The sequence below is a fragment of the Haliotis rufescens genome, unplaced genomic scaffold (assembly GCF_023055435.1).
Source record: "Haliotis rufescens isolate VD_foot unplaced genomic scaffold, xgHalRufe1.0.p SCAF_9, whole genome shotgun sequence".
Taxonomy (NCBI): domain Eukaryota; kingdom Metazoa; phylum Mollusca; class Gastropoda; order Lepetellida; family Haliotidae; genus Haliotis; species Haliotis rufescens.
The window spans coordinates 14,631,158-14,655,147 of NW_025964383.1; the positions used below are offsets into that span (position 1 = coordinate 14,631,158).

General features: G+C 38.9%; 1 protein-coding gene across 1 annotated transcript in view; it reads right to left on the reverse strand.

The window, feature by feature from the left end:
- Window positions 1-1,448, reverse strand: part of LOC124150238 (monocarboxylate transporter 14-like) — a 28,456-nt gene extending 27,008 nt beyond the window's left edge. Inside the window, exon 1 of the mRNA XM_046522197.2 lies at window positions 858-1,448. The gene's annotated coding sequence lies outside the window, so the exon portion shown is untranslated. The remainder of the gene's footprint in view (window positions 1-857) is intronic.
- Between the last annotated feature and the right edge of the window lie 22,542 nt (window positions 1,449-23,990).

Here is a 23,990-nt window from a genome sequence, read left to right on the forward strand (position 1 = left end):
AATTAACCATCGGGAATCTGGATAAACTACAGGGATTATAACTATCATTATCAAAAGAACAGTCTAATATACTGAAAATCAGTGTCTAACTGTGACGTAGCTAAGGCAATTTATAAGTTTTGGCAACTTTGGAGATATAAATTTCAAAACAATTTTGCGAGGGCACGAGGCCTAGCCAAGCGGGATCAGTAACCATATCTGTGCTTGTAGACCTCTGCGGCTTGAAACCTTCTCCACAAATTAAAATAGTTGGATTTGGCCGAAATAAGTTTGAATTGTTACCTTGTTTCGATTTGACGCTGTGTGTACATCTGACTACACTTCTTAACGTTATAACAGGACAGACCGACTGTCAACAACGTCTGGCCGTGACGTCTCATAGACTAGGGTAAGAGTAGCTTCCCTTTGACAAAGGGCAGTTACTTTAGCGGACAGACCGATGGAATGCCGCGAAAGGCAATTAAAAACAACTGTTGTTTTGCGTATATGTTGCTTCGCCACTGTATAAGAAACAGATTTCAGTTGGAACTATATCGGCTACTGTCACTGTCCGACTGACACATCACCTACCCTGTGACGTAATAAATATTAATGCACGCATTCCAGGAAAAGTCGCAATGTTTCGGTAATGTTTGTGAGAGAGGGAAAGCGATTTTAAAGCACAGAATTAAAGAATGACATTATATGATAAAGAGGTTATCACGCTTGTGTGTTTGGGGATGGGAAAAATCCTGTATTAGGAATAAACACTATGTATTTAGCTCGCCAAGGCTCGCTAAATACAATGTTTATTCTTAATGCAGGATATTTACCATCCCGAAACACACTCGCGTGATAACCTCTATATATCCACTTACCTTATCAGTTTGTGTACGTGAAACAGCAGGCGCTGTGTTTAATTATTATCATGATCCTTGGTGACCTGATAACTTTTCATAACAGCAGAGTGCAATACCTGATGTCATGTGTGACTCAGTCACTATCACATCCTCAGAATAAACAGAAGTAGCTATCCAAGGGAAAGTTTGTTGTTTACTACTCTGGGATTGAGACAGGCGTCAGAAACAGGATGCGTCTGGAAAATGTCGTTCAGGCGTGAGATGCGTGCGCACGTCTTTGGACTATCCAATGGTGTTTTCAGAATTGACCTGGCTGTCAACGCAATAGCGAGTGGAAGCCTTCGATGACCCAATTTACTGCAGGTTTTCGCTCTTCATGTAGCTCTCGTTTTTCGTACATTGACGCATGAGTATCGTGGTCGCTATTGACGGAATTCCCAGTGTTTGATTGTTCATGGGATATGTGAAATGTGCGGGTGTGGTCATGTGTTTCTATCCCGAGAGCCATCCGCAAGCAAGTCCCAAGCGTGTGGCGAACATGAATGGAGCACACGGGTCTGTTCAGTGCATCTCACGACAGATCAAATCTTCTCCTTCGAAGGACACCTATGCAAGGGTAAGTGAACGGGGCGCAATAAAGCGTAGAAGGGGAAATCGCTTGAACGCACACACTGTATCCAGTGGGTTTGCTCCAGGTATTAAACAGCGCATTCACGTAATGCTTTACTGAATATGTAGGATACAATCAGTTTATTCGGTAATAAGGCCTCAGGCCCACGTACATATATATACAAAATAGTTTCACATCAAGTGCTGCATGAAATAATATTTACAGGTAAGAAGAACGAAGACAGATAGCATTTTTAACATAATTGGCTTAGTTCTCAAGGCGGTTTACATCAGAAGAGTTTAACATTCTAACCAGTGTGTCTTTACGATTATTACCAGTAATGGAGTCTAAATATGGGAAATATTTTGAGCGAATATCTTCATAAATAGGGCAAACAAGAATGAAATGAATTTCATTTTATAATGCCCTTAACTTGCACAATGGACAAAACCGGACGGTCTTATCGATGCACTCCCTCCTTCCTGTGTTATGCATAATTCCCAGTTCTCCAATACGTAAAAGGGTAAGCATACGTCGCTTTTCTTTTGATAATACATTTAATAGATACGGTTCAAGTGATAATGATGTCTTAAATAATGAATACAGTTCTAATTTCGAGCATCCAGACAATTCAGAATACCATGTTTGTACATGACAGTCCTTAACCCTCAGTATAAACTCACTTATTAAATCTTCAGGATCACCAGCACCTTGAAATTCCCACACATGTCTGAAGCCATGAGAATATAACATATTCTTAATAGCCGAAACCCATGTATTCCTACCAACGGCATCAAACCTAACTAACACATCGTAAACCCGTTTTGGAAATCTCTCTTGAGACATATTAAGAAGCTTAAACCAGTATCTTAAACATTCCGTGTAAGAATCAATATAAATACCATATCGACCACACCCTCCGAGCACTGCAACATTTGTAGATTTGGAACCGATACCCAAAACAAATTTACAAAACTTTGCTTGGAAACTTTCGAGAAACAACCATTTATGAACCCCCCAAATCTCTGAACCATATAAAATAATAGGTTTAATCTGAGAGTCGAACATTTTAAACAACACTTTGGGAGCGATATTTCGAAGTTTATAACTAAGCTGTTTTATAGGAATTAAAGCTTTACTTGCTTTCAAAACTAATGTCTGAACTGTTTTCGACCAACACAGCCTGTTTGAAAATATAATACCCAAATAACTGTAATATGTAGAAACCTTGACAGGCATACGCCCCACTTTCCATTTCTCGTTGTTCCTTAACTTACCACCATTACGAGAAACTAAGATATCAGTTTTATCCATGTTAACTTTTAGACCCCATTTGTTACAAAATTTGTGTAAAACATCAATCTTCTTCTGTAGTTCAAGAACTGAATCTGCAAAAATACACAAGTCATCCGCATATAAGAGAAGAACCAATTCCAGTAAATCCTCGTGTACAAATATCCCTCTACCACGAATTCCTTTTGAATGCAGAACAAACCAAAGAAGATCCCTGTTAATAGAGTCGAAAGCTTTCTGAAAATCTATGAACATACAGTAAAATCTTCCTTTTGACTTAGACAAATATATCTGCACTAATGATTGAAGAATAAACATGTTATCCACTGTGGAATATCCTTTTCGGAAGCCAGCCTGACATTCCGGGAGCTTATCATATAACTTAACAAAATGCTTTAATCTATTATTCAAAACCTGGGTAAAAACCTTACCACAAATATCCATCAAGGAAATGCCTCTATAATTGTTAACAACATGAACATTACCTTTCTTATGGAGAGGGAAGATAATACTTTTAGACCATCGATCTGGAAAACTACCTCTGCATAGAATGTTGTTAAAAAGAACAAGAAGATGTGGAATTAAAACATCACTGCCATACTTTATCATCTCTGGTAAAATACCATCAGGACCAGCTGCTTTACCATATTTGAGGGAATCTATGGCTTCTGAAACCTCTTTAGGGTACACGTAGTAGTTGAAGCATTATTTTGTCACGCTAAAATTCGGTTTGATGTCCCATATGAGTACAATGTGAACCCTGTAATCTGGTGCATCTACATAGACGTTTCCTGGCGATATAGTGCTGGACTTTTTAATAACCGGTGTGTATCCATAATATGTTCAGAATGATCAGTTCACTGTGGCAAATGTATCATGTGTACAACTCTCAAGCGAAAACGGGGGCACGGGTTGGCCAGTCGTCTAAGGCGCCGCGATTCGCTGTGCAGAGTTGCGTCCCTTGGGCACGCCAGAAACCTATGATTGTGGGTTCGAATCCCGGTTCGCCCCGATTATGTTTCTAGGTTTGTCAGCACCATATCCGTGCTCGTGGGTTTAACCGAAGTGGTAAACGTCTGAGACCTGCATCACTTCGGGCTTTCCTCCCACATTAAGCTGACACGCCTCGATATAACTGGAATACTGTTAAAAGCGGCGTTAAACCCAACTCACTCACTCACTCAAGCGAAAATAACTGTATGATGGTTAAAGATAAATGTGTGTGTGTTAATAATGTAAGTTTAATATAATAAATAACCGGGTTTAATTTGTTCTCACGTTTGGTATTTACGCATTGTGTACCTACGATATACATGTAGTTATTACACTCTAGTGAAAAATCTAATCTTTCGCAATCCCCCCAATATATGCTGAACCGCAAAAGAAACGTCACCATGGATAGATATATGAGAACTTATTTGTCCAAACACTGTAAACATACACTTGAAACTTGGCAAAACTGATCATTAAGGTTGAAATTCAAGTGTCAAATGTTCTTAAAAGTGAAACACAACAATAGTCTCTGAGAAAATGGCATCACAAGTCAGCATCTCGCGTGTCCGTCATGTGCATTGATGACTGCCGTGCAACGTCGATACATGGAATGGATGAGGCGGTTGATGAAGGCCATAGGCACTTGAGCCCACACTCTGTGGAACGCCTGACGCAGTTCAGCTGTAGTTGTCGGCCTTGGTCGGACGACATTCAGCCGTTTTTGAATCTCGTCTCACAGGTGCTCAAGGGGATTTAAATCGGGACTGAGGGCAGGCCACTGCATGGTTCTGATGCCATTCTGCTGGAGGAAGTCTCTTGTTGCTCTCGCAGTGTGGGCACGGGCGTTATCATGCTGAAACACGAGGTTGCGGCGACGTGCCAAATGAGGTGTGGCGTGTGGACTCAAGACTTGATCAATGTACCGAGCTGCTGTGACACCATTGCCTCTCCCTGTACCGATGTTCTGGAAGACCACTGTGCAAGACCAATTCCACCCCACACCATGATGCTCGAACCACCCCAACGCGTCTCTCTCAACACCACAGGCATCCGAATAACGTTCCCCACGGCGTCGCCAGACTCTTTCTCTGCCATCTGCTGTTGAGATACAGTAACGGCTCTGGTCTGAGAAGAGGACTCTTCTCCACTGTTGTTGGCGCCAATGCTGGTGCTGTGTTGCCCACTGAAGACGGTCCCGGCGATGACGTGGTGTCCTCGGTTTGGCCTGTGACAGTGGAGGTCTCTGCACGGTGTTCGCACTAATGTGTCGCTGGTGTGTCCCCTTGGTCTGTCGAGCAGATTCCGCAGCAGTAACAAAGCGATCTTGAAGATGCTGTCGCACAATCTGACGATCCTGACGTCGGTTGGTGACCCTTTGGTCTTCCACTACGTAGTCGGTCATCTGTAGTGTGGGTGGTCTGGTACCGTTGCTGGAGCTTGTATATGGTCCTTACGTGGACTTGAAATGCACTGGTGACTTGCCGGGCGGTTTGTCCAGCTTGCAATCGTCCAAGGGCTTGTTGTCGCTGATTTCTTGTCAATCTTGGTATGTGGTAGCAATTTAATAACGAATGAATGTTATCCGATCTGAGTGGATTTTTATAGGGCAAGAAATGGGGGAACGCGTGTACATTTCTATTTGCACGGAACTCACGTGCATCGGGTTACCATGGCCGTTGCCGTGATGCGTTTGGGCGATCGGATTTATTGTCATCTGCTTTGTTTTTTATCATCGAATTTCATTTTTCCGGATAAGGTCATGTTAAATTTTAGAAACTTTGACAAAAATTACAAAGATATTTAAATGACAACTTTTCTTGCAATGTTACTTGGGGTGACGTTTCCTTTGCGGTTCAGTATATATTCCGATTTGGGATAAGCCTTGGAACTTGGGACCGCCTTTGTGGTCTAGTGGTAGAGCGTCCGGGGTTCGATCCCCGGCCGCGTAGTACCAAAAAACGTTAAAAGATGGTACTTTTTGTTACCCTGCCTGGTGCTCGGCTTTAAGGGGATAAAACAAGGACTGGTCGGCTCGGAGTGTATCCTGTGTCTGAGTGGGGTATTCATGTTAAACTGGGGCATGGTATCTCCATCTTCCGGAGAGTGTTAACTGACTGTAAAAGTCCAGTTTCCACCGTTGGCGAACTAGGCAGGAATTCCTGGGCTCGATCGTAGCGCCAGCAGTGGCTTTTTCGAGTTATGTCCCTTCTATGCCTCTCCTATGGACCAATCAGATTCCACCTCTCGTATCACTTGTATTTGCTTCAAACAAAATGGCGGCGAGTGATTGAGTGGTGAGTATAGTTTTACGCCGCTTTTAGCAATATTCCAACAATATCACGGCGGGGACACCAGAAATGGGCTTCACACATTGTATGTCGGGAATCGAACCTGGGTCTTCGGCGTGACGATCGAACGCTTTAACCACTATGATGATGATGATGATGATGATGATGATCCCCTTTTTTCAAAATAAAAGTCTCACAAATTATCCCTAAACAAAATTGAAATATTTCCCAAACATATCTCCTCGTTTGTGGCCAAGTGAGATAAGCTGATCGTACAAATCCCCTTATTTACAATACATGTATATAACAAGCTAAAATAAAAACCTCTCTGATGGAACGATGTGGTATCAATCATTCGATCGGGTAAGAATCGTAAAATGAATGACTAGACGAATGATCTTTTCTTACCCGATACTAAAAAAACAGCCAGATTTAAGTAACAGTGCTATCACATGAGAATTGAAAAATTCTAATTAGCAGATAAATTAGAGAAAGGGACTAATGTACGTAATCCCTATTAATCAAAGCTGTCAATAAACTGAAAATAATTCCTCTCGGAGCTATTCGCCTGGTGCTATTCGCCAGTCTACAACAACTCAAAATAGTCAAAAAGGTTTGTGTTGTCTATGCAATAAGCTATCCGTTGGGAAATACGATGTACTGTGACATTATATAGTGGTATATATAGGTAGATATAATACTAATCTATAGATGTAAACACATTACATGATACATCTATGTTTTTAAAGTTGATTTTGACAGCCCGGGCCAAGTCGGACCCAACACAAGCCAAACACTTTTGATAGAGGCTATGTTGAGAATGTAGAGGGAAAAGGGCTTCACGTTGAATGCCTTATTTTCTTTAAATACGATGTACATTGACATTATAAAGTGTTATATATATATGGATAGAATACTAATCTATAGATGTAAATACATTTGAAGATACATTTGTGTGTTTAAAGTTGATTTTGACAGCCCGGACCAAGTCGGACCCAACACAAGCCAAACGCTTCTGATAGAGACTATGTTGAGAATGTAGAGGGAAAAGGGCTTCATTTTGAGCCCCTTGTTTTCTTTAAATACGATGTACTGAGACATTATAAAGTGGTATATAGGTAGATATAATACTAAGCTACAGAGATAAACACTTTTGATGATACATCTATCTGTTTAATGTTGATTTTGACAGCCCGGGCCAAGTCGGACCCAACACAAGCCAAACACTTTGATAGAGACTATGTTGAGAATGTAGAGGGAAAAGGGCTTCACTTTGAGCACTGTTTTCTTTAACTACCGCAATATGAGACAATACAGTTGTATATAATTAGATATATTCCTACTCTTTAGATATAAAGAATTTTTAGTAACTTTAGAAATGCTAGGACAGTTATTAACACATGTCATGTCAGCCCTATGACATTCGCGAATATCCACTTCCAGAAAACATCCTGTGTTGGTTTAACATGAATTAGTAAAGGTTAACTAGGGATGCCCAACACGTTAATTAATGAAAGAACAGTAGTCAAAACACTGTCGTTTCCTGCCCAGGACATCACACGCTACACGCCAAGGTCGATGAGAAACATTCTCATCAAAGAATACACACAGTCAAGACACTGACTTTTCTACGGGGACACACGGTATGTAGTCATAATTATCAGTTTATTTCATTGTTGAAGATGCATTTTGATTCAATGATCAAAGCTGTACATTTGTGGACATTTGAGATCTACCAAGATATGCACGTTTCGTTTTATTATAATGCAATCCATTTTTAGTATTACCCGCTGGCCCGGCCCGGCCCGTCTTTTAGGCAATCCCCTTGTTCATCGGCAAATTGTTCAGTACAATGTCTTTTTTAAACAATCTATTTCAATTTGTTTGCATAACCATATTGCACTTGTCAGTGTTCCCAACTCTCGTGTATAATAAAACGGGAAAATGGGGTGGTCATTCAAGCGAAACGGACGACACTGTCTGTGTCTGCTGGGCTGCCCCTTTGATATCGCCTCCAAACATACATGTAATTAAATGAACCAGTTTACGATGATACACATCAGGAATGCGGAGAAAAACAAGATTCGTTCTTGTTGTATATAAAGGCGCAAATTCATCTTTCATAATTTCTGTGTGTCTTTGTGCCCAGAGCGACACCAACACAATTATTAGGATAACAAAATGTGGAAAATAACAAAGGGTAGAAACTAACAAGGGAAGTCAACAGATGATTGGCGCTGATAGGTGATTAGCAACAGAGAATGGAGGCCAACACTTTACAGTAATTAGCCCTGATCGTATGGAAGCCAGCACTTGAGTTATCACAGGTAAGTAATTGGTAATGGGCAATGTGCAAACGGGAGGCCCTGGTAATTAGCACTGACAGGTGTAAGTATGGACATAGCAAAGGGCAAATGGAAACCAGCTTGGTAATTAGCACCGACAAAGATCAAAGTCCCGAACACGAGGCAGATAGGTTCCCTGGTCACGGTTCATGGCTGGCTGGGGTCTCCTGATGTCAATGGCTTCTTGTGGTTTTCTTTGTCGCCAGGACTTTGGTGGCTTCCAATACGATGTTATGGTATTGGTGCTTCATGTTCATGGACTTGCCGCAAGAGAATGTGACATCTGTGCTGGCTTTGATCTTGATGAGGAGGGAAATCTGATGAGGGACAGGGCCATGGTAGGATATGGTGATTCTGATGGGCGGTGGAACTTATGTGTACCGCTTCCAAAGGCCTTTCAAATGCCTTCAGTGTAAAGTTCTACATTAGAAAATTCAAACCCATGTGTATTTGTTGGAGTTTGTTGTCACCTGTGTCTGTGACTCGGTTACAAATGAAAGGGAACAGTTTCCCAAGCACAATGAACATGGATGGAAATCAAATGTCATATAAGGGAGGTGATGATAACTGAATCACAAAACAAGTTCCGAGGTGAGGTGAGGTGAAATTTGGTTCAACGTCGCGTCCAAGATTGTTGCACTTATATAGCGTCGTGCATGCACGTGTGTGTGTGTGTGGCTGCTTGTACTAGTCCGGACCGATGCCGATTGATAGTGCTAACCGACTGAGATACCCATCTTCCCGAGGCAAGAGAGTTAACTGACTATAAAAGTCCAGTTTCCACCCTTGCCGAACTAGGCTTGTATTATGGAGTTAGATTTTGAATGGACTGATGTAAAAGTACTAAAAGCAAGGCAAATGAAAACACGGATGGTGTTCACAATGTTTATGACACAATAGACTCTGTGAATATTTTGAATAACAATGTTTCCTCAGATAGGGAAAATATTTTTACTGAAGTAAATATTCTTACTCAAACATACATAAATACAGATGTACCTAACAACATTGATATCACAGATGCCCTGAATTATCTCACCTGTACCCCAGCTACTTTTAACAGAGTTCATGAAGAATGTATTTCATGCAAACCAATGGCAAACACATTTGTTCCTAATAATGTAAATGCTGTAAGTCATGATTCAGAGTTTGCTATTTATTAATTGTGATATTGACGCCAAAGCTGTTGCAAATGATGTTGTAAATGATGATGATGATATTCCAAAAGGTCAGGTAAATATCTCAACCCAATTAAATGTAAACAAATTTGATGGAAATATATGTGATGATATGCCTGTTGCAGTGGCTTTGGATAATCACATCTGTATCACAGCTGATAAAATAACAGATGTCGATGTAAGTGCTCCAATTACAACATTTATCAATAAAGAGGTTCATGCAGAGGGGGGTAAGAAGGATGTTTCTACCATAAACAAGATTAATAAAAACTCTGAGAAAAACATTCAATATAAACTAAATGTAAACACAAATGTTACTGACACAGAAGATATGTGTAATAACCCTAAGACTATCCCAAATAACCATACACACTCGGGGGTAAATATCTCAAGTCAAACAACTGTAAACACTAATGTTGTCAACCAAGTACTTGATAACGCGAACTCTTCAAATGCACTGATGAACCGCGTCCCTACTGTATGTAATCTTGGCAATTGTTCTGATGTACAGGTAATAGTTAATTCAACAGAAAACACAAACCATGCTCACAATCTATCTGATATTCTGAAAACCATAGATCACACACAACCTACACATGAGTCCAGGGAAACCTTAAAGATAAATGTACCGAGCAAACCAAATGGTACTCACAATGCGTATAATACAATGGACTCTGTTAATATTTTGAATAACCATGTGTTCTAAGATAAGGAAACCAATTTAACTGATGTAAATGTTTCCACTAAAACATATGCAAACACAGATGTACCTAATACCAATGATGTCACAGATGTCCGGAACTATCATGCCTATACCCCAGTTATTTTTAACACAGCCCGTGAAGCAAAGATTTCATGTATATTATGGAAAAAGAAATCTGTACTTAATAATATAAATGCTGTAAACCACGGTTCGGAATTTGCTAGTAATTGTGATAATGATGCCAATGTTGTTGCACATGATGTTGTTGCACATGATGTTGTTGCATATGATGTTGTTGCACATGATGGTGAAAATGATAATGATGATGATGATGATGATGATGGTGGTGACTGTACTGTTCATGACCAAAATAATAGTCTTAATTTCTTAAGTCTAAATGTATGTGGCCTCAGACATCGCCTAGAATATAAGGAATTTTTTGACCTAATAGCTAAAAGAGACATAATTGGATTTCAAGAAACGAAAACAAACAGTTTGGATGAGTTAGATATACCCGGATATACTCTTTTTCTTCAGAATAGGTTGGGTACTGTAAGGCGATCAGGAGGTATAGGTGTAGCATATAAAAGTAAATATAGAGATTATATATCCGTAACTGAAGAAAAATGCGATTACATTCATTGGACTAAAGTAAGTGAAAAACTATTTAGTTTTGATCAGGATCTGTACTTGGAGACTGTTTATATTCCACCCGAAGGATCAAAGTATAATATAAACGATACGTTTTATGAAATTGAGGAATCAATAATTAATATTATGTCAAAAAGTGAGTATATCATTTTAATTGGGGATTTTAATGCCCGGACAAATAATCTATGCGAGTACGAAATTCTTGATGAATACATAATCGAAGAATTTAATCTGGATATTGATGAAATTAAATCAGAACTTAACCCTGAATCTGTGCTCGATGAACTTGGGTTGCCACGCGTGAGAGCAACACAGGACAAAACAAGAATAAATAACTTTGGCTTTAAACTTATTGAAATCTGTAAAAAATTAAATCTGTTTATTGATAATGGCAGGCTAGGAAATGATAAAATGATAGGTAAAACAACATGTAAAGATAAAAGTGTTATCGACTATGTTATCGTATCGCAAATGTGCCTTCCGCTCTTTTCTGATTTTAATATAATTGACTACTCACCCCTCTACTCAGACGTGCACTGCCCTCTCACCTTTACACTTAGCGCAGTCACACCTCCTGTCAGTAATCCATGTAAAGGCCTACCATGCATCTATATAAATGCCGCTAACAAACATAAACATTACAAGCTTGATAAATCAGATGTATACATAAAGAATATAAATGTAAAACAGATAAATAAACTGATGAAGACTGTGCACGAAGCACGGACAGGTCACGGCGACCCGCCGAGTGTAAACAGACTCGCGAATGAAATCGCGCACGTGCTTGTTAACGCTGCACGAGCAACATTCGGAGTCAGAGAAAACAATGTTAAATACAGAAAACGCGAAAAAGATAAACCTTGGTTCGGAATAGAATGCAGACGATCCCGAAAGAAATTTAATAAAGCAAAACGGCGACTTAAAAAATCGAAAACAGTATTTAATAAATTGGCATATCACCAAGAAGCAAAGGCTTACAAGAAATGTATGGATAGGAATATAAGTAAATATAAAGACAAATTAAATAAGACCTTTCGCCAAAATCGTCACCATTCGCCTAAAGAATTTTGGCAGATCCTAACAGGATGTAAGAAAGACACAAACCCGAATGCTCCTGATATTAATTCCTTCTATAATTTTTATAAAAACTAAAATGAAAACAAAATTGATGACTCTGAATTAGAAAGATGTGCAACTGCAACACTGGTGTATGATTGTAAAACCTTAAACGATGATATAACGACTGAAGAAATTATAAAGGCTGCAAAGAAACTTAAAAGAAATAAGGCTTCTGGGCTAGGTTTAGTCGAGAATGATCATATAATAGATAGCATTGGAGTACTTGCCCCACTATATTCGGAATTCTTCAGTCTTGTACTCTCATGCGGTGTAATCCCTGAAACGTGGCTCTCGGGAATTATAAAACCTATCTTCAAAAATAAAGGCGACCCATCTGATCCAAACTCGTATAGACCCATTACGATATTAAGCTGTTTCGGAAAACTTTTCACCAGTATCCTAAACGAACGACTGACAAAATTTCTAGATGCTAATAATATCCTAACTCCGGCACAGTCAGGATTTAGGAAACAATTTCAAACTGCTGATAATATATTCGTTATCCATTCGTTGATGCATATTTTGAAACTGTCAAAAAAAACACTTTATTGTGCGTGCATAGATTTTACAAAAGCATTTGATACTGTCTGGAGAGTAGGACTGTGGTCTAAAATGCAAAACAGTGGAATTGAGGGCCGATTCCTAACTTTAGTTAAAAATATGTACAGTAATATTAAATCAATGGTACAATCAAATAATGCAGAATCAGAGTACTTCCCTTGTCAATCAGGTGTTAGACAGGGCGAAAATCTATCACCACTACTGTTTTCAATATGTTTAAATGATCTTGAATCGTATCTTACAAAACAAGGATGCCAAGGGATCTCATTTGATTGTATATCGGGAAATGACATCACAGTTCGGTTACATATTTTAGTATTACTCTACGCAGACGATACAGTCATATTTAGCGATACCCAATCTGGATTGCAAAAATCGTTAGATTCCTTTAACCAATATTGCTTACAATAAAAGCTAAACGTAAATATTTCAAAAACAAAAATAATAATCTTTGGTGGGGGTCCAGCCAAATCAACCAAATCAATATTTTATTTTGGGGGAAAGATACTGGAGATTGTTGATAATTATACATATTTAGGTATAAATCTTCACAGAAATAGACAGCTTGTGTTTTGTATGAAATCACTAAGAGCAAACGCGACAAAAGCAATGTACTGCCTAATAAAAAGAGCACGAAATGTTAACCTACCATTAGATTGTTTATTGAAGGCGTTTGACGTGATGGTAGTGCCAATCCTTTTGTACTGCTCCGAAATATGGGGTTTTGAAAATTTAGAAATGATAGAGAAAATGCAATTGAAATTTTTAAAAATAGTAACTGGTCTGAGGAATTCAACACCTAATTTTATGGTTTATGGGGAACTTGGCAGGGAACCCCTCAAAATTAAAGTATTAAAACGGATGATTTCCTTCTGGCATAAACTAACGAATTATAACGGACCCACAAAGTTATCTAATATTTTATATAACTATTTGATAAAAGACTATGATGCAAACGCAAAATCGTTTAAGTGGATAGCTACAGTAAAAAAATACTAAATGATGTCGGACTGTCAGAAATATTCATAAACCCGTCTATTTGCTCTACTTCATGGCTGGTTTCAAAGGTCGAGAGAACTCTTAAAGACCAATTTATTCAACAGTGGCGAGAATCTATTTTATCAAGTTCAAAAGGTTTATAATACCAACATTTAAAAGAATTACCAAAATTCGAAAACTTTCTATTACTTCCCAAAACTATCTACTTGCCAATTTTACAATTTCGCACATCTAATCATCATTTGCCCATTGAAACCGGCCGATGGAGAGGGTTACTGAGAGAAGACCGTGTCTGTACACTATGCAATTCATCTGCTGTTGGAGACGAATTTCACTATCTTTTTAGGTGTGAGGCACTTCTCCAGCAACGACTTCTCTACATCCCACAAAATTGTTATATCTGGCCAAATATGTGTAAACTGCGTAAAACGTTATCACCTAAAAATATATCCACTTTGAAACATCTGTCCAGATTCATCATAAATTTGAACTCATTATTGCGTTAAGGTGTCTAATTTTATTTCTTTTGATAATGATGATGATGATGATGATGATGATGATTATTTTTATTACTTTATTTGCTTAATTTTTATTTATTTTAGGCTTGTTACCATCTTGATCTGCATTGTATATTATATGTTGTATATATATAAATACTCTTGTACCACCGTTGGTGGTTTTTCAGAGAAATAAACTGAACTAACGAGTCTATGCATAGTCCAATCAAAATCGTGCAATGAAACTGTCATGCAGATTTCGGACGATTGCAGGATTTGCAAAGCATGTGAACCGCCAACTCGTTGTCAACAGATATTTTCCAAATCTTTTCATGTTTTTAATCAAGGTGCTAACGTGATTTGACGCACTTCGCGATGTTAGTTCCGTTTTATCACAATATAGATCTTGATTATCGATCAGATCGTCTTGACTGGGCGCCGCCATTTTGTTTTGAAGCAAATGCAAGTGATACGAGAGGTGGAATCTGATTAGTCCATAGGAGAGGCATAGAGAGGCACTCACCAACATAATCAGGCACGATTATGTATTGTATATCGAGTAATGAAAGATTGTTACCTTATATATCTATCTATCTATCTAAATAAATATATATATGCTTTATTCTTTCTATGTTGCTTTATTCTTCCCCGACCTGAAGCCGGGTTCATATACGGGTTAGTTTAATTTTGACTGAAGGAGGGCGCCATTTTGGAGTCTCTAAAAAAATCGAGATTTAAAAATGAAATGAGACTAACTTAATCCGGACATGTTTTTACCAACCGCCTGTCACATTCAGTGATTTAGTCATGCTTCGTAATGTAGATAACCCATTCAATTTGTTCATTTTGGTTTTAAAAGAGGTAAAATATTCAGGGGAAATATATCTCCTTTCGCTAAAGTTAACCGGCATAAATTTTGTAAGAATAAACTATTGCGCATTGAGCGATTGTCTCTTTCAGCTATAGGCGTAGTAAAGAGCTTTATCACGCACTGGCCTTGCAATGCTGAACATCGTATCTTATTCAAGTTGTATCACTGAGAGCGAGTGATTATCTCCCTTACCCGAACAGCTCTATTGTGCACAACCTTTGCACATTCGTCACTAGTCGCCTCTTTCTGTAACTTGCAAGAAGACTCGTCCCCCTGTCGATGAATGTTACGTGCGAAAATACGACAAACCATAATGCGCGCATGATTTCAAGTTCTTCGTCAAAGAATCCCTCAGAAATATTTTTTTGATTTTACATACGTCTTGCATCTAAAAATATACCCAAGACACGGTTAAATGTATTCAATCACACTGTATAATTCCGCACGTCCAGATGTGTTTTAAATTGCATCTGAAATATTTATAACATATTGGGAAATATATGCGAACCATTACGGAGCGAGTTTTAGCTATAGGTATGCCTGTTTGCGCTAAGACGGAGGCCGGTCGCAAAAATGGCCATGGGAGAGGCACGAGTCGCTATTCGGCTTGACCCGGAATAACACGAGTTGGGTCACGAATGTACCTTTGCATTGTATCGTATGCTAATCAGGCAGCCAACGAGAAAGTTTTCAGCGAGGAATTCAAGTCACGCATGTTGTGCGCACTCAATCTTTCTCCCTTCAAACTGCTATTGCAACTTACAGTTCAACGCGATTAAATGCCAGCCTTCTATAGAATGACTTTGTTCAATAAACAAAACATGTAAAACATCGGGTTTGATGCGAGAAATTTGCGATTAGTTGTCTTCATAATCACATGTATGGTGCTTGCTGTGCACAGTTTAGCACAGTATTGTTTCAAGTAGTTTACTGTATGTAATGTATGATTCATACCGTTTCTTTCGGCGGTTTACGGTTCTGCATGGTTTATTGCTTTGACAGTTTTTTTAAAATTTCCGACAGAGATTTTTCAACCGTATATTTGCTTATGGATACATAGTAAATCAACAGGTTGGACTGTAGTTTGCAATTATATTCCTAAAAACTAATACGGTTGCATGATATATTCACGATGTTTGGGTTGAACATAGCAACATTCTTCTAAACACACTTCAAATCTTAACCGGCAATAATCACAACACAAACCAAGTTAACCAAACGGAACCGTACACGAGAGCAATGAGTGAGTGAGTTGGGTTTAACGCCACTTTAAATAGTATTCCACTTATATCACAGCGTGTCAGCTTGACGTGGGAGGAAAGCCGGACGTGATGCAGGTCTGAGACGTTCACCACATTGGTGAAATCTAAGAGCACGGATATTAATGCTGACAACATAATCGGGGCGAACCGGGATTCGAACACACTGTCATAGGTTTCTGGTAGCCCAAGGGACACAACTCTACATAGCGAATACAGCACCATTGGCGATTGGGCGAACCGTGTCCCCGTACACAACTGTAACAAACTATCATACTACAAAGAAGTTTTAGATGAGCTATGTATTGCGTAACATTCCATGAAGAAACAGTGGCAGTAGTACACTATCACAAACTTCCAAATCTGTGCACAATAAGGGTAAAACACACAGGTTCATTCAAAATACAAAGGAGGTACATTATAACAATTTATTTTAAAACAAGTATATTATAACAGTATGGAAACAAAATGAGAATTGAGAAAACTATGGTAATGTTGAACATACAAGGAATTTGTTTATAAGTGTAGATATGATAACCGATCTTTGAAATTGCTTCTGTATAACTGTTGGTTAAACATTATTAAGAAATGTTCCTTTTAACAGAGTGTACAAACTCTTTATCATGACTGAGGATTATTTTATTCTACTTCTCGGTTGTATTTTATACGAGACATTGCATAATGTTGCTCGTCTTCTAAGGCATCACATGTTTCACAGAGACGATGTTTCAATGGGGTTGGTGTTGTTGTATTTCTAGTGTAAATTTTTAGTTTGTGATTATTTGAACGAAGTTTTGAGAAATGTGACCTATGAGCATGTAAGATAATTCTAAAATTTTATTGACCAACCTGTAGGTTCTTAACTTAAAGTTGGATAAATGGGAATCCCATATTGAATGCGTGAACATATTTTTACATTTGGACTTAAGTTTATTTACAGTGGATTCACTAAATTTTTTGTGTTTATGATTTCAAAAGTTTCTTTTACTTAACCCAGCCAACAGTTTGACCAGGAAGATTGATATTTGCTGCCAAAGCATATTTTTAGAATGACATTTCTTGTGTGATCTATATAGGACTTGTAATCATTATTTTTTTATATTACTGGTACTACTAGTAAATGTGGTTTCTTTTATTGTCATTCCCAAAGATAACTACATTAATAACAACCAATTTGTACTTTACACCATTCCTCGACTCCCATTGCTTACACTTCCTTCCTCTGCATATGACATTATATGGCGGGGAACAATTGATGCTCTGCAGCAATCTCTACTTCTACGTGTGTATACAGAATTCTGGTAGTCCTGTATAGATAATACACCCTCGGCGCTTAAATATCTCTCTACATGGAATAAAAGATGAAGTTTATAATTACTAATTTATTTTTGTTTTGAGTTGAGTTACAGTAGCAATATCTAATCCTCGTCCATGTGTTTCAACCTCTTAACACCATACTGCAGTGTTTTTCTGAACATAACATAGAGCTTCCGTTGTTCAGTAGAAACTTTCTCTGTTCTGTTGTTCCATTTCGCATTTGTGGTAGTAACATATGTGAAGCGGTGATGACAGGTATAAAAGGTACAAGTATCTGTCTCTGGATCGGAATCACTTAACATAGCAAGTGGAGAAAGTCAATATTCTTATTAATCTGTTCACCCATGTCTTTGAGGTAAAGTCTGACCTTTATATGCAAGTTTTGACCTGAAAATCTGTTCAGTTTATCAACTGGTTCAAAGATGATTTTCTCTCTTTTGAAGAAAGTCATGTTGGCTCTCATGGGAGGATAGTTGCTCAGGGGGAAAGCAGATAACCTCGGACAGTGGTTGAATTAGGAATAGGCTTGTCTCGTCTCGCAGTCGTGAACAAAGTGACATCAATTCGGTGTGGACAGGGGATTATATGTATTAACTAACCTCACTCTTTTGGTAAATACACAGTACACAGTTCACCAGGAAATGTACCTGTGCCAAATCGCCCGTACAGTGGTTCGCTGTAGGGACTGGGATCTATGATTAGATAACCGTACCATCTACTTTCTAGTGCATCTCGTACTGCCTCGAAGAAATATTCAACTTGTCCTGAAACATTTGGGAAGCCGCGCTGAACGAAGGTTAGACCAAGGGATTTTAACGAAATGCTCCTGTTGTACTCGCCTTTCGGATAGGCTGACTCTTGTATGTTGATGACAGTGATGCCGAGATGATAAGGTGGTATATGTCTTAAGTGCGAGACGGCTTTTACATATTTCCATCATTAAATCATCTAACACAAGGATCATGTTTTGTTATCAGATTAGTCAGACCAGGAGTACAGTTCTATTTCTGTTGGGAGGTGAAACAGAATATGAGGAATAACCTCTTGCATTTGTGTATACAAGTCTTGTCATATTGCATAACAATAGACGATTTAATTGGTTAGGTTGTTCTCAAACAACACATCAGCATTAAGCAAGATTATTTTAGTGAGATGGGTCTTTTCCACCAATCAGCGAAACAGTCGTGGGTGTTTGTACAGACATTCTGCTTGGACTGGGGTTTCACTTGTTGAAACCGCCTCCGTGGTCCAGTGGTAGAGCGTCCGCCCGGAGAGCGGAAGGTCCGGGGTTCAATCCCCGGCCGCGTCACACCAAAAGACGTTAATAGATGGTACTTGTAGTTACCCTGTCTGGCGCTCGGCATTAAGGGGCTAAAACATGACTGGTCGGCTCGGAGTCAGTATACTGTGTCTGAGTGGGGTATTCATGTTAAACTGCGGCATGGTATCTCAGTGAGCTAGCACTATAAATCGGCATCAGTCCGGACTAGTACAAGCAGCCACAAACACACACACACGCTATATAAGTGCAATAATCTTGGACGCGACGTTAAACCCCATTTCACCTCACTTGTTGAACCTGTGCGTTCATACATTGTACGGTCTGGACATGTTGTATACTGTAAGATTCGACTTAATACATAGCTTATATACATGCTTATTTAAGCCGTAGCACGAGCTAGAACTCTCGCGCCTCTGACAGCTTCATCTTTTACAGTACTGATGTGGTGATCATGAAATGTACGAGGGGCGTATGTCGAATTCGTAATCGTTTACGACTGGGATCAGTAGTACTGCAACTGACTCAGGACAGATAAAAACGGATTGTTGGGGTTTCTTTGAAGAAACCTCCGCTTCTCATTTCTAGTCATGGGTAACCGGTTCTCCAGCAACCGGCGGACAATGGCTACCTTTCCTAACATCTGCTCTCTAACTAGTCATGCATAAAATACATTCCAAAATATCATTGAATACTAATTTGTGAAATCATGATGTCTTAACACATATCGTGCCATCGTCTATCGCTTGCAACGTCACACTTCGGAATGAAACATGAATAGTGTAAGCAGATTTTTTTTCCATTTCTCTATCAATACATAACAAAAATATAGGACTCAATGCTAACAGTTTATTGAACACAATGGACTTTTGAAGTCATGTCATATCTGAAATAACGACAAATATGGTTGATACGTACTTGTCATTTTGAGGTTTATGACGTATAAAAAGGTAGTCACAATATGTACAATTATATCCTTGCCCCAATTGTCTGCAGCAATAATATAAAAGACATTTGATGTAGACCGTCGCATCACTTAGGAGTTATACTTAAATGTTCTACTACGTGTTTTCAAAAAGCGAATACACCTACTTGGGTTGTCAGTCCAGATATCAAGAGGTCATTATGCGACGATGTCGTATTGGCCATAGCAGATGTACACACGAGTATTTGTTGAAAGGTGAAGATCCTCCGTTTTGCATCCCTTGTGATGAAAGAATCACAGTCAAGCATGTCTTGCTTGACTGTATTGATTTTTCCATCACAAGGGATATCTATTTCAAAGTTTCATTCTTCAAGAATCGTTTTAATCTAAGTTCGTATTTAATCATCGGTTTTATAAAGGAAATTGAATTATTACATAAATTTTGAATGATATATTCTGTATATAATCAGTGTTTTGGTTTTTTTAAAATTTGGTTGAATGAAGTTAATAATTGAGATTGTTAGTGGCTGTATCCTTGAAGGGGGTTAAAGTAGTGTAAAGTTATTGTCCCCCTGAGAGAGTATGTAAGACCACGTCTTTCAAAGTATATTTATTTGTGCCACTTTTTTAATCGTAGCATATGTGTGGTTTTAATGTTTGCTAAATTTGTCAATAATCGCCAACAGCTGTAGGAATGATGTAAATCCGGCTGGGGTCCATGCAGGTAGCAAAAGTACTGTAAGTCCCCATGGACCCTGGCATGGTGATCTCTCTTCAGTGGCCGGCGATCTATAGCTCATTTGTATCTTGTATTGTTACGTATGATGTTATATTTGTATGGCTATCTACTAGATTTAAATATAATCTGTGATAAATATATTTACTGTCTATCGTTGACAGGTCTTTATTTAGTCTAATTAATGTACTTCTCGTCACGATATGGCTGAAATACTGCAGATGTGACGTTACATATTAACTCACTCACTCAAAAAGCGAACAAAGTCTTGAAATAATCGGGTACATGTCCAATTGCAAAACAAACGAAAAAATCACAAACACATTTTTTTACAGTAAATACCACTCAGCGTTGTCTTCCTGGATTTGAGGAATCAGTGTTCACCACATATTCGCATCCTCTACGATTAGGTATTGTCTGTTTGATACTTCGTAGGGTGTCCCTCGTATATACTCCTAGTGTGTCTCTGGGGAACGAGATCTCTGTCAACGCTTGATGAGCACGTTATACCCTTGATCCATCTCAATAAGTCTTGGCTCATGTTCCCCGATTGTCGACAGACAGGGGTTCCAGATTAAATATGAAGGGCCTAAACTTTGCAGCAACCCATGCTTTACGCCAACCCAGTTACCATGGTTACACAGGTTCAAACATTTGACATCTCATTTGCACATGCGGTAACGGGCCCGTGAAAATCCAGGGTAGAGTAGGTCGTCAGACACCCATGCTTGCCGTAAAAGGCGACTATGCTTGTCGTAAGAGGCGACTAACGGGATCGGATGGTCAGACTCGCTGACTTGGTTAATGCATGCCATTGATCCCAATTGCGTGGATCGATGCTCACGAAGTTTATCACTTGATTGTCTGATCCAGACTCGATTATTTACACACCGCCATCATATAGCTGGAATAATGCTGAGTGCGGCATTAAACAACAAACAGTACAGAGACAGCGGGTTAAAGTCATAGTAAGGGCCATCTCTCAATTCCACACGTCTTAGTAGCGGTACAAAATCTTCTCCCGCGAACGAACTATCGCACAGGTTGCATCTGATGTCTATATTATTATCATTAACATCTTTTACCTCGACTTTGCCAAACTGCACCAGACGTAGCCACCACACTCCATCTAACTTCAACCGTTTGGATAAGTTTACCCGAAAACGATAGTATTGTGCTTTCCTGTGTTATAAGTTACATCTCGTAAATGAAGAAACGAGACTTTACGTGTACTATAAAGTGAGTGAGTGAGTGAGTGAGTGAGTGAGTGAGTGAGTGAGTGAGTGAGTGAGTGACACCAGAAATGGGCTTCACTTATCGTACCCAAGTTGGGAATCGAACGCGGGTCTTTGGCGTGACAAGCGAACGCCTTTTCCACGAGGCCTCCCCACCTCATCTGATATAAAGTACACTCAGTTCACTGTGTAGTGCCTCGTTAGAAACCAATGCGCATTAGGTATTACTTGAGTTGCGAAGTGAAAGAAGGCATTAGACATGTTTTTGTTTGTTTGTTTTTAAATTGACTTTCGCTCAGTTCATTGTAGTATACCGTGGGCCAAACTGCATGCTCCGACCTTCATAAGATGTGGGTAGCTCATTCACGGATCGTGTCCATAGTTTGGGTCTGCATTTCCTCGTCTGGTTAAAACTCGATTTTTCATAGGCAGCCGTCGTATGAGAGTAGTATTGCTGTGCGGCGTCAGACAACAAACATTAACATTTTCATTGACATTAAGTGAATGGTGGGTGTTACCGGTAAATCTGGACATGCCTACCCTGTTTGCAAATACCTTGACTCATCCCTGATTTACAGTTGCCCATTCATATAATTCTCACTGTTATTTTCCTCTAATGCTCAATGTAATCTATTTAAGCAGGTGATCGAGAATTAGTAGCCTCTTGTGTTGAGGTTTTGTTGCAAGGATATTCGACCAGGGGCATGCAGTCTCACACTGTAAGTGTTTTCAATGTATGCACAATCACTGAATTCAAGATTATATTGGATATATGACAAGAAACAAAGCTTCTGTATTTATTTCTGCTCGGGAATTTCCAAGGTTTTCACCAGGAATGGGGAAGTAGTCCAGTATTTACTCATTTCAAGAAAACTGTCTCGTGAAAAAACGTACGACCGTCAAAATTAGTTGTTCATATGGCAAAGAACGCCAGTTTCTCGGTCATGTGACTTGCCTTTCGTCCAGTGGACAAGCCGTATATCTTGTTAACTTAGCATCAAGAAGTGTAGGCTTGTTGACATGCAGAAACATCCTGTTATGTATGGTAATCGTGCATGCAGGACAGATGGTTCGTTTACGAGCGCTTCAGTTGTTTGCATTTTAAGAAATGACACTGTATTTTGCATTTCTCCTCGCCTTTCAAATATAGCCTTTCAGAAATATATATATATCAATATTTAGAAAACAATAGTCCAAATATATCCCTTTGGTCAGTGGTACAAAAACTTGTGTACGTTAGTGAACAGCTTGCACACATTCTCAATACATCAGGGGAAACACTGCAACATCCCTCAAGGTTACTTGAGGTTCGGTCATTAAAGCATTATAAAGACGACACAGTTCTAAGTTATCTAACACAGTTCAAACAGTCCTAACTTAAAACGCATGTTCTACCAGAATGAACTACAAACGCATTACATTCAAAAGTAAACGTTAGGAAATAATCAGTGTCGATTATCTGCCGAAACAGACTTCGTCGGATGTAAAAGCAAAAGAGTTATGAACATTATATGAATGAATCACTGAAAATCTGATCAGTGATGACTCCAGGTATTCGGGAAAAGGGTAAGCATGTTCTGCGCTATCGGAAGCACCCGCCACGCACACGATGTGCAAACAAAGTAATTGTTTGTAATTATAAGTGTAAAACATGTCTAAATGTGAAAAAAGAGTTCTTCTGTGTTTAATCCTCAAAAGGGCGTAAACTGGAACATAAAAAAGTAGTTTATTTTCTGAGACACCAGTGTGCCAGTCAGGAGCTATAAAGTCTAGAACTACATATAAATACATATTAATTTCTGCTTCATGACAAAACAGTTCGCAGTACTATATGTATGTATTGCTAGAACTGAGCAGTTTGAACTATTTGAGCTGAGCTGTATGTAATGTTAGAACTGAACTGTGTGTATTGCTAGAACTAAGCTGTTGTATTATTTGAGCTGAGCTGTTTGTACTATTTGAGCTGAGCTGTATGTATTGTTAGGACTGAACCGTCTGTATTGCTAGAACTAAGCTGTTGTATTATTTTAGCTGAGCTGTTTGTACTATTTGAGCTGAGCTGTGTGTATTGCTAGAACTGAGCTGTTGTATTATTTGAGCTGAGTTGTATGTAATGTTAGAACTGAATTGTATGACATATTAGAACTGAGCTGCATGTACTGTTTGAGCTGAGCTGTATGTACTGTTAGAGCTGAATTAGAACTGAACTGCACGTATTGCTAGAACTAAGCTGTTTGAACTGAGCTGTATGTACTGTCAGAACTGAACTGTATGTACTGTCAGAACTGAACT